The sequence below is a fragment of the Cyprinus carpio genome, chromosome A9 (assembly GCF_018340385.1).
Source record: "Cyprinus carpio isolate SPL01 chromosome A9, ASM1834038v1, whole genome shotgun sequence".
Taxonomy (NCBI): Eukaryota; Metazoa; Chordata; class Actinopteri; order Cypriniformes; family Cyprinidae; genus Cyprinus; species Cyprinus carpio.
This window is the reverse complement of record NC_056580.1, coordinates 12,651,678-12,664,088: the sequence shown is the minus strand read 5'-3', so window position 1 is coordinate 12,664,088 and position 12,411 is coordinate 12,651,678.

Below are 12,411 nucleotides of genomic sequence, written 5' to 3'. Positions count from 1 at the left end.
AGTTGTATAGCTGAAAGTGCGAGATAAATATAGTTATTGCCTCCCAAAATAAAGATTTGTTTCTCTACAACCTAAACGAGTCATTAGTAATTCGAATCCCACTTCCATGATGGCTACACGTCACCGGGTAACACTTTTACATAATTCCCACCTATGTTCCACGTTGGCCAGCAGCAAACAACTTGACCCCGCCCACAAACATATTATTCTACTGACTATTTTTCTAATCTGTTAACGTTAAAAAAATAAATTGAACAACTTGACCCCGCCCACAAACATATTATTCTACTGACTATTTTCTAATCTTGGGGAGTTCAATGCGGGATTTACTAAACACTTGCATTTGAAAGATGGCTCAGTATCCTGTTTATTTGGTCCAGCTGGCTCCACTGAATATCAAGTTTGATAAATAATAGATGTTTATATTTTCTATTGAGCGTTCAAAATACTGAACTATGGCAATGGGCGAATTGTTTCCGACACACTGTATGTGGTAGACCAGTCACAACAGACTGGGTCATCTGACCAATCAGAGCAGGCTCATAGAAAGGAGGGGTTTAGAGAGACTGAATTTTTTAACTGCTTTGAACGAATCGTTTGAGAATCGCTGGAAAATGAGGTGACATTAAATGCATATTTTGAGAAAACAAAAGCATTTTTTTGACCTTGCATGCATGTAATCCTATCATAGGAGACTCCGAAAACAATATTAGGAACCTTAAAAATAGCATAATGGGGCACTTTAAAAGAGTTATTCAATTATTAGTGTTTTTAAAGATTAATAGTTTAGTGTGAGTTGGCAGCACAGGTAATCTACATGTAAAAAGTACTATTACATTTCTAATATGGACCAATACCAATAAATGAAAATAAATAAATCAATACAAAAAATAGAATATTGGATGATAACAATATATACTGTGCATTCCTAAATATTATAATTTGCACAATAAACATAAATGGACTAAATAATATTGGTTTCGTCAGATAGCCCACCTGTATTCTGTTATCCCTACACATCCTCTACTATTTTACAGCCCTGTGGAGCCTATTATCAGCCGCACGCTAATTATTGCTGCCTCATTTAGCTGAATAACAACAATCATTAGAAATACCCCAAACCGAGCAATAAACAACAGCAAGACCCACAAAATAACACCATCACTCTCAACTGTTGTGACAACCTGTGAGCAAGTGTTGAACCAACACCCCCATGGCATCCAAAATATCAGAATGACCTTAATCAGACATAATGATCAATTAGTTCGTTTTGAGATTTAAAACCACCAAAAGTCCTACAAAAGATCAATTGAGCTCGGGTGGATGTGAATGGCACTAAATATCCAGCAAATGATTGATAAAATGATAAACTTAATAGTGACCAAATAAATATGACCGCTAAAAATAAATAAAACATTTTTAAAAAGCATTAATAAAATGTCTAATATTTTCAGCAACCTGTAAAATAATATAATTATAATATAATTTTACAGGTGGGAGTGACTGGATGAAATGAGTAAGTGGTGGCCAGTGGCCGTGTGAACTCCAGATGAACAGCAGAGCTCCACTGTAAGTCGAGCTGACGGAAAATAGCCCCTAATTAAAGACATGACAGCCAGCACTATCATATTCAGCCACCTACTTAATAATACACAAAAAATTAAAGGGAATATATACCGCCCCATCCCTTCTCCCATTCAAATTTAATAACCTGATCACCTCCCCTGGGAGCCTCCGGCTCAGTGGAGAAGAGAGACTATTTGAGGGTAAAGGTTATGGCACACATGCACAGGTAAAATGCAGGATAAAATTGTTATTTTTGCATGTGCCTCCTGGTAAACTTTCTAACAGTGATAGGAAAGGAGAATTTCGAGAGGAGAGAGGGGGAAGGAGAGGGAATGAAATTAGAAAGTTGTGCACAAAAAGCAGGCAAACTCCTTGGCAATTTCTCCTCTGACAGAGATGGGTCATTATCTGATAGATTTCAGAGTCAGTTCCCACGTTATTGTTCAGATAGACAGTAACCATCCTAGAACAGCCTGGGAATGGGATACACAACACCGCTTCTATCATCCATGAGAAAACGTTGAGAAAATTGGCACAATAAATTAGACTGAAACACAGATACAAACAGCCTTTCACTGAGAAAACAGTGAGGAGATCATTTTTGTCTTAACTGGGACTGTATTAACACCACTGGTCATTATTATGTACATCCATATAGGGATGCATAATATATCAGCTCCATATCAGTTATCAGGTGATATTAGAGAATTTTTATGATTAATATTTTTATCAGCTCAATATTATATATTTAACTGTGCTGCTCATTTAATTCAGATTAACTTTAAATAACTGTTAATCTTAATAAATATTGAATAATTGAATAACACTTCAGCATAATCCTTACCAAATCTCAAAATGAATATCCACTTTTCATAATGTACATTATAATGTTGTGATGCCTAAATTAACTTGTTGCATTTAAAACTATAGAGTTAACTTTTAAAAACTTTTATTCATATAGGCCTTATGTATCAGAAAAACAGCAGCCATCTTTAGAATTTTGTCTTTGAAATTCCGGTAGCTCTGTAGCATCACTTTCGAAGAGTAATTAGCAGGTGAAGTGGATTTACTTATTGTAGAGTAATGAAAGTTATTGTGTGCATTGTAATGTTCAAAGCGGATGTCACAACCAAATGCAGTAGATCAGGAAAATTTTAAAATAAGCAGTTCATTCATAAATTTGTACAGCCTTACCTTCAAGCTGTGGAATTACAAACTGGAAAACAGAACAAGTGTGAAGCCGAAAAGGGGCGGAGCTACATACAGTCTATAGGATATGAATATACACAGATAATATTTTATTATTCAGAAGCGATAAAGTAGTCACAATATTTTTGGGTTCATTAAAAGTGTTACAGTAGTATTATTCAAGTTCAGTGAAGTACAAGTAAAAGCAGACTGGATCAAATTCTTAAATAACAAAGTTTAAACTATATTTGAAGATCAGCTATCCATGTATCTCTGATATTCCTGTGGCCAAAATTACTTCCTGTGGTGTACAAAAATCTCACAAAAGTGCTCTTGGGAGAAGAAAAACAGATAAATCAATATAGCTGACAGGGTCTTTAATTTGAAAAGGCATTTTTCTGAATCTTACTGAGGAGAATCCGTCTCTGGGGATTTCTGTAATGCCGACGTTCTCTTATGTTTGGGTTTAAGACATGTCATATTCTTTGTTAAAACATAGGATACATGTACCACAAGACAAGGTTAAAAAGCATGCACACACACACACACACACACACACACACAAAGATTCTGGGGAGGCTTGAGTCCACCCCCTCTCATCTTAAAAATCCACATAATCCCATCAAATCACATATTCACACCCCCTACACTCTGAGAGGTGAAGAAACATTTGTTTTCCTCCTAATTCTGCTTTTGTAATTTCATTCTCTTGTTTATCCAGAGACGCGCAGCAGATTTGTGAATGCGTGGGCAACGGAGAAAACAGTGCTGATACCTGATCGTCCCAGCAGCAAAAAGGTGACACTTAATCCTGACGTCAGGCTGTTGACCCTAAGCAGTCACCTCACTAATTCAACATAAATAGTTAATAACGGCCTACATACACACATCTTATGTAACCAAACTTGACAAATAAGTGGGGAGAACCACTCAAGAGCAAACTACTAGAAGTGAGAGGCAATTTCTTTACGCCATCGGTCTTGTGTTTGACACCTGCAAGTCATCATGGTCCATCATGTCCATGCATTCACCCAAAGCTCAACTTCTGGGGTTTTTTAAACACTGATACTACTAAAATCAACTTGTCGGACCGTTTTACTAATTCACCAGCTTGCCTAAGTTGCCAACTTGCAAAGTTTAAATATTTAGTTGTATGCAAATTACTTGAAATGTAACCCTACATATAAACTACAAACATACTAACATATAAAACTTAGTCTCATATAAAGAGTAACAACTGGGATAAAATTACATCAGCAAGCACATTTTTAGGCAATACTTTAGATGTTATGATACTTTAGACTGACTGTAGCTGGTACTGTTGTACACAATTTAAGAGAGAGAACGTAATATAATAATATAGCTTCTTAGCGGCTACACACGTTCATGTGCGCTCCTGACATTCAGGTACATTTCCTGAAAATTGATATTTTTATATCTACTTTACTACTTAGACACATAATGTAAACATTTATGGTAATTCTTTACAAGATGATCTCAGTTGTTAAGATTAATTAACACATGAGCTAAAATTAACAATTAGCAATGTATTTTTTTACAGTATTTATTAAGCTTTGTTAATGTTAGCTAATAAAATGCAATTGTTCATTGTTCATGTTAGTTCACTGTGTATTGAGTCATGTTAACAGGTACCACTTTTGATTTTAAAAATGTATCATTAAATGTTGAAAATAACATGAATAATTTTTTTAAATACTGTAGAAGTCATATTCATCATTAGTTCACGTAAACTAATTATAATAAATAAAAACTTATTGTTAAGTGTTACCAAAACAGATTTCATGATTATTTATGCATTATATTTTAATGGAAACTGCTTTAATTGCCATTGACAGTTAAGTGTGGCAAAACTACAACCATAAGATACCTCAACCATAAGATAAATGTAAATCCACAGCTATTCAACAACTGTTTGCAAACTTGAAGGCTGCTTACTAGATCGATAAAGACAGATGTCATTATGACATTATGCAATTCTATCTGAAGAGCTTTTGGTTTATCAGCTGAGTCTTGCTTAACAAACTTTTGGTCCAATTAACATAACTCTCTTAAAAATTTAAATTCTTTATTGGCATCTACAGTTCGATTAAGAACCTGTAACATCCATAGAAACCTTCCATTCCACAAAATGTTCTTTAGAGTGGAAAAAGGTTTTTCAGATTGTTAGAATGTTCTTCACACTAAGAACTGGAAGCGTCAGCAAGGAAGACTTAATGCCACGTAACATTACAATTAGATCTAGCCAATCGGCACTCAAAATGAGGAATATAAAAGCCCTCTACTCGCCCTTCATTGTGTTTGCAGATACTGCCACAACATTTCCCTCCATCCTCACCACCACCACCAGGTTGGCCCCGTCCATGCGGGGGTATGCTCCACCCTGCCTTCATCTTCGGCAGGATTAGCTGGAATCTACAACGTCTGATTCAAGCTACAGATGGGGCCTACGCCAAAATAATTCTGTTCTTTGTATTGGTTTTGTAAATAAATACTTTTGGGTTTTATCGTCACCTCCTGAGTCTTTCTGGTAGAAATAATGGTTCTTTTAAGAACTGCTCACTGAAAGGTTCTTTGGGGAACTAAAATGGTTCTTCTATGGCATCACTATGAAAACACCCATTTGGCACCTTTATTTTTAAGAGTACATTACAAAGTTTGTCAGAAACTAACTAGTACCTACTAAACCCTTAGTGCAAAGTTTTCTCAGTGCAAGACCTTATGGATGGCTGGTGCAGTGCAACCCTACCCTGTTCATCATCGTGGCTAATATCTCACAGAGGGCAGTGACAGTCACGCTGTAGGGCAGACTGCAGGTTTCACCCCTGAACTTCTTTATGAGTGTGGTATTCCAGGCGACTGATTCTGGACCGTGCTCTGATGACTAATTGATTGGTGTTAATCTGCAGCTAAATGAAATATTCAGTTGATTCAGGGAAAGGCAGACAGGGCTTGATGGGTCATGTGACCCGAGGTCATGTGATAGGGCTGCGTGAGAGAACTCATTAGCTGGCCTGATGAGCAACGGACTGTTGGCTCGTTGACCCTGCACAGGATTGGTTTCACTCCTAAGCTGGCCTGGTCACAATCCCAAATGGCGGAGGAAACAATACACTTTTTCTTTTTTCTTGCCAAGCTGGGCTGCCATGCCCACACTGTATTTGTGCAGTTACAGTTAAACTGCTCAAGCTCCTGAAAACAAATTATAATGTCATTTTGTCTCCTCAGCTCTATATTATTGTTACATGGCCACCATCCATACCGTGACACTCGAACACGTGCGGTGCCCTTCCCCCCACCATTTCATCTGTGGAAATGGCCCTGTGCACTGCAGCACACGTAAAAGTGCACTCCAGTCTTTCAAAAACACCTTCACTTTGCTCTCAGCAGCAAAGCCTTTGAACTGCTCCTTTCAAAAATGGTGCCCTTGTAGCCATGAATAATATTTGCCAGGTGTTAGAGAGAGTAAGAGAGTGAGAGACGGAGAGAGAGAGATGGAGAGAGAGCAAGGGAAGAGCTGTCTAAGTTTCCTGGTGCTTGTGGTGGAGGGAGCAAGAGGCCTGCTTATTAGTTGTTTATTGGTTCCTTGACGCACACACACACTCAAATGCAAACACGCACACTCTATTACACAATCACACAAGCATGCTCACATGTACACACATAAACAAGATGAAAGATGAAAGGCCTGGCTTTTCCATATACCTTTAATTTAGAGTTTAAAAAGGGAGGGTATAGGGACCTGTTGGGTTATGGTACATGTATAGATATGGAAGAAGCCACATGAAGGATCTCTGTACACTTACACAATCACTTCACTCTTTCAGGAGTTTTTCATTTTTCATTACATATCTCTTCATTGTTATTAACAGCCTGACTGGCTCATAACAATAAATGATGCTGACTATACCAGTCAGTACCTTTATATGCACTTTAAAAATATTGATTTCAGTCAGAAACCAAAAAAAAAAAAATTTTTTTTTAAATGTCATGTAAATGCTTTATCATAACTGAAATTGTACCATTCTGTTTTTTGTTGTTGTTGTTGTTTTCAGATTAACAGACCTAGATAATGCAATTTATTTGGCTTCGCCCAAGATGTAAACAAGTTGATCAGACTACAAATGGGCTCCATGTCTTGTGCTCATTTCGAAAGACAGGTGAGGCATCATGTGTATTTAAAGCATAGATGTAATAATGGCCACTTTAACAGAAATTAATGATAATTTTGTATGATATCCTGAAAAATATGAGTTAAAAGAATCACGTCTAATCTTTTGTCTATTAAAAGGTACTTGAGACCAGGGGCAACACTAGACCCTTTTTAACAAATCCTTAATGTGTCAATGGAGATTTCTGTAGACTGATATGAGAATAATTTTCCCTGATAATATTTCAGCAGTCATGTCATGTGTTTTCCATCAGCTGTTTAGAATTGATTAGTGTTTATGAACTAGCAATACTAGATCACAAATGGATTAATCTTTTAATTTAAATGGTTAAACTGGTGTGCAAAAAGGTTGGCAATTCAGTTTGATTCATTCTGACAGTTCACTCATGCTGTGAATTGTCTGCAGTGGTTTCTCACACTAAATAGAAAGGGGATATTTTATAAGTCAGAAAACAAAAAGAGTGCTCTGAGGTTTATATTTACTTACAATCCGCTGTAGAAAACGAAACTGGCAAATGTCTTTTAACATTCAAAAATCAAAAAAAAAAAAAAATTAATTAGTTTTGACTGCTTTCTCAGAACTTTGTAGATGCTCATAATGAACAAAAGACTAAACTGAAAAGGAAACAATAAGGAAGAAAAGACAAAGACGGAGAGAACGTGACATGAGCCCACCTCTGCTATGCCTCAACACCATCACCCCACACTTTCACCCATTTATTGTACGGCGGGGCCATACTGAAACCCACCTCTCCTCTCATACTAGCTCAAGGTGGCTCTCATGAGCTAAACACTAATTGAGAGCTTTGGCAGTTTGAATGTGAATTCTGAGAGCAATGTTTGAATAGCGTCTGTCCTTGGGTTCAGCCTCATGAAGAATGAGGGAAGGGCTGTGGAAGGCTGTGTCTGTGCGTGTCCTCAGGTTGACGGTTTCAACCCACACACTCTCTCAGTCATGTGGCCTTGACTAAACTTCCATTATACAATGCCGTGACCCCATAAAAAGTTCGGTGCCCCGGCCTTGAGTGGAATATCCACCACTGCACCATTGTGCACATGAATATAGCTTCGGATGCGCTGAGAATGCCACAGCTTCAGTCCGCTACCACAGGACCCTCCAGAGTCCAAAGTGAGGAATTATATTCTCATGATCTACTAAAATACATAGATATGTGCTTGGACAAGTGAGGCCTGCGTCAGTTCACGCACACCAATGTATGGCATACCGCTGCATTTTATCGACCTGCAAGAAATTGCATGAGCAACTCTTTTGTCTTCTCAAGGCCCGAGGAGCAAACTTGCTTACACCAAGCACACAATCGCGTAGCAGCACGAACTCTGCCATACATTAGAATGGAGACCTAGCGTTATTCTACAGGTCATCGGTGGAGTGATAAACGCTGGGCGCGCACATCTCTCAGCCATTGTTACCTGCACAATAAGATGCTGTGCTGAGCTCTGCCATAGAGACGCCTGAGGTAATTTAATCCATTGTGAATACCGATAATGACAATGTTTATTTCAGATGGAGACATCAGTATTGACTGTAATGCAGTACAAAATTGCCATGCACCACAGGCCACACCAAATAGAACTGCCATCCAGCTATGCAGAAGAGCAGAGAGCGTGCATTCACACACAATTGTGTGTGCGTCGACTATCGTCTATGTTATTTTTCCGGCTGACAACTGCTCTGTGGCAACACATGAAAAAGTAAAGTACATTTTAAAGTCTATTAGAATATACTTACAATTATACACCAAATTAAACTTAAATGAAATGCAGTCCCAAAAGGGTTTTATTTGTAAATTACTTTGGAGAGCAATATATGTTTTTTATAATTTATATACAATTTTATATTACTGTGTATGTTTAAAGGGCGTTTGACATAATACAGAACGGAGTTAAACAAATTAAAGTGGTCATTTCTGATAGCGGCCACATAAAATAAAGAACTATTTCTATTGCACTGAAGACAGCGCTTGTAAATAGGGGATTTGTGATATCTGGTGGCCACCCAGGGAGCAGCAAATAGTACACACATATCCAAAAAATAAAAAAAATAATAAAATAAACCATACCATTAATGGAACTATGAGCATGAGGGCTTTGAATAGGTCCTCAACAACCTTGATTTGAGAAAGGAACACATTTGACAAAAAATTTGATGTGTTTGAGGACGTTATTATTATTATTATTATTTTTTTACCTTATAACACTCATGCACACTCTTGTTCCTCCCCCCGTTTCACTATCCCATTACCCCCACCCCCGTCACTCCTCTGAGAGATGTACCTGAATAAGAATAGCATGTTCTTTAGATTTGCATCTGCTGTTAGGCACTTGCTGCATCACGGGCTCTGAAAGCTCCCTGAATGGAACCTTGTTCTGCAAGGCTAATTAAGGCCCAACAATTAGCCATGCAGGAATCAGGACCGTTGTTTCCTCGCTGACATTTGTAACTGATAAAGTCGAAGAGAAAGGCCGTGTCACGCTGATGGGGATGAACAAATCGCTCTCATTTGAAATGCGACAACCGAAATCTTATTTTGCTCGCCGCTTTTTCAGATGGAGCTGAACTTTGGCCATTAGCTCCCGGCTCCTTGTGCTGACACCTAATAAGCATAAAATCAGATAAGACAGGGAGCATGAGGAAACAAGTGAGGGTGTCGAACTAGAACACAACAGGACAGATGTCTTACTCAGCTGGTTCAAAGGGAAGCTAAAGAACACTAGGGCTGCTAATGTGATTTAGCTAGAATGCATTCAGGTTAAAGGTTACAGTGAGACCGCTGGGCAGCAGCAAAACAGATGACAACTGTGAAACTAACCATGACAGATGGGAATTAAAGTGACTGACTGACCTCACACAGAACCATGTCAAGAGTCATTTCCCCCGTTCTTGCAAACACTTATCTCAATCTCTGACAGCAATGGGACTGACATATAGAAGAAAGTGCCACATTTGTTTTATACTAAGATGTACACTAAACATTTGCATTTTTAATGGTTTTTATCATTTAACTATCAAATATATAGTCCTTAAAATGTATTCCTTGATTGATTTTGTAAGAAAAAAATGGAGATGAATGTGAAATCAAACTGACAATGCTTACCCTTAATCAAATTTAGAGGTTCCTCAAAGACAAGTCATTGTAGTCTTTTACCTATTGTTTCCTTGTCAAATCCTGGTAACACAAGCACTTGATGAGAAACAAATTCAATATATACCAGCCTTTCAGACCAATTAGTCTAGTTTTGTAACACCAATCAGAAAGCCATAAGTCACAGGATAAAAACTTCACAACAAGGTCAATCAAACCACAAACTATCTAGGTTTAGAGTTCTGAATAAAAGCAAAATGTGAGGATTTTCTATCAAAGATAACTGATTAAAGATACTAATAGATAGCCACATTTCTGATGTTAGGTTTCGGCAATGAATAATAATAATAATAATAATAATATATTAAAATAAATCAATTACCACCAAAAACAGAAAATCCAGTACTATTAAATTTAAATGAAAAACAGAAAATCCAGTACACTTTATATATTTACCACAAAAAGAAATCAAATTATATTACCTATTGTTTCCTTGTCAATTAGGTCCCTGTAACAATCAAGATTACTACTGTTCAAGCAATGAATCAGACCAATTTATTCTAGTTTATAAGATATTCAACAGAAAGTAGATATTCAGATGTTTAGGTTTCGGCAATGAATAATATTAATAATAATAGTTAAAGGATAAATCCAGTACTATAAGGATAACAAAAGATTGCTGTCCCTCATAGACAGAATTGGTTTTTGCTTTGTATATTTGTTGCTTTCTGTGTTCTGGGTTTTATGATCACATTATTGCACAGTTTTTTTTTGAATAAATGAGGGTTAAAAAGGACAAGAGAGAATAATAATGAAGAGGTTATGGATCAGAAAATAGATTTTAAGGAGTTACACAAACCAGGAATTTGTGTGTGTAAGAGAGAGAGAGAAAGAGTGGTCCTCTGAAAGGGTTAAACTCGAGTCTCCAGCTTTTATGCTATCATCCTTAGTTAAATTGAAGAAGAAATTAGCAGAGGAATTAGCAGAGCAATTACCACTTTAAATTGGACTAATTCCTCTGGTCTTGTCACAGCTGTATTCCAAAATATGTGTTTTTTTTCCTTCCCCATCTAGCACACTGTTATTAATTTTTCTAATTTGAATCTTCGCCTTTTCACCAACTGACACCTGGGGCTGCTGATGGGGCGTCTCTGTCAGACCTCTTTCAAATTTGCACCCCTCCTTATTCCCTCTTTCACCCTCCCTCCCTTTCATGAACATACTGTATGCACCATACTCAATCCATTACAGTTTCAGCTCTCTATCTTTATCTTTTCATCGTTTACATTTTCTAGCAGCTGTTCAACATCTATCTCTTTCTGCACAAACCACAAAACACATGACAAGTACATAAGAGCACAAAATTGCATAACGGTAAAAGGTCACAGGAAAGTCTTCTAGATATATTTACTGTGTGAAGTTCTTCTTCTTCATGCAGTATTTGAAGATGTAAATATAAATGTTTTCTTTACATTGCTGTGCTTTTTACTCCTCTGATGTTCAAGAGCTTCTCATGCATCCAAATTGTGATTAACCTCAAGCGTACTTATTGACTGGTTGTCTGAGTATGGGTTACCATGGTTGTGTGTATGTTACGTTGCTTCTAGTGTTGAGGTTTATAGGATTAGGTCTTGACAGCAATTCTGTCTGCTCACTGGGATTGGATACATTCAACCTAGCCTCTTAATTGTTTCTCCGGGTAACCGAAACAATCAATTTGTGTACGGGAGTCTTCGTCTAGAGACCAGGTTTATGGGACAGGGACATATTTCACCCCTACTGATCTGAGACCTTAAATAGCACGACTGTTACCGAAACCCCAAGTCACCCCTACTGCTGAGACTTAAACCAGCACAGACTGTGATGTTTGATGCATTGAAACCCAGATCATTGTTCCCCCACCACACAGGATTTAGAGTCGTAATTTAATAGTGACTTGGTAATCATTGTTAACTAAATGTGTTCAACTGTGGTTTGCTGTGATGTGGTATGAGATTTAATTAGATTTATTTATCTGTATTCTTATTTATTTTTTCTTTTTTGGTCATTTAAGGACATATCAGATTGACTGTCTGAAGCTACGCTCTGGAAAATATTGGAAAATGTCATTTGTTGAGAGTGGGCGTTTGTTAATAACACTGCATGACAAAAGTTGTGCAGTTTGAACAAGTTTAGTATCTTTCAAACGTTTAGGTGTCAAATATGATTCTGGCAACAGGTACTAACAAGTTAAGGGGTTACTGATATTCAATAAAAAAAGGTTCAGAGGATGTAAAATATAATAATGAGGAGTGTTGGTATCAGCTGAATTGGTTAATGTTTAGGAATAGGCTTTGTAAATCTAAATGTATATTTATTGCACTG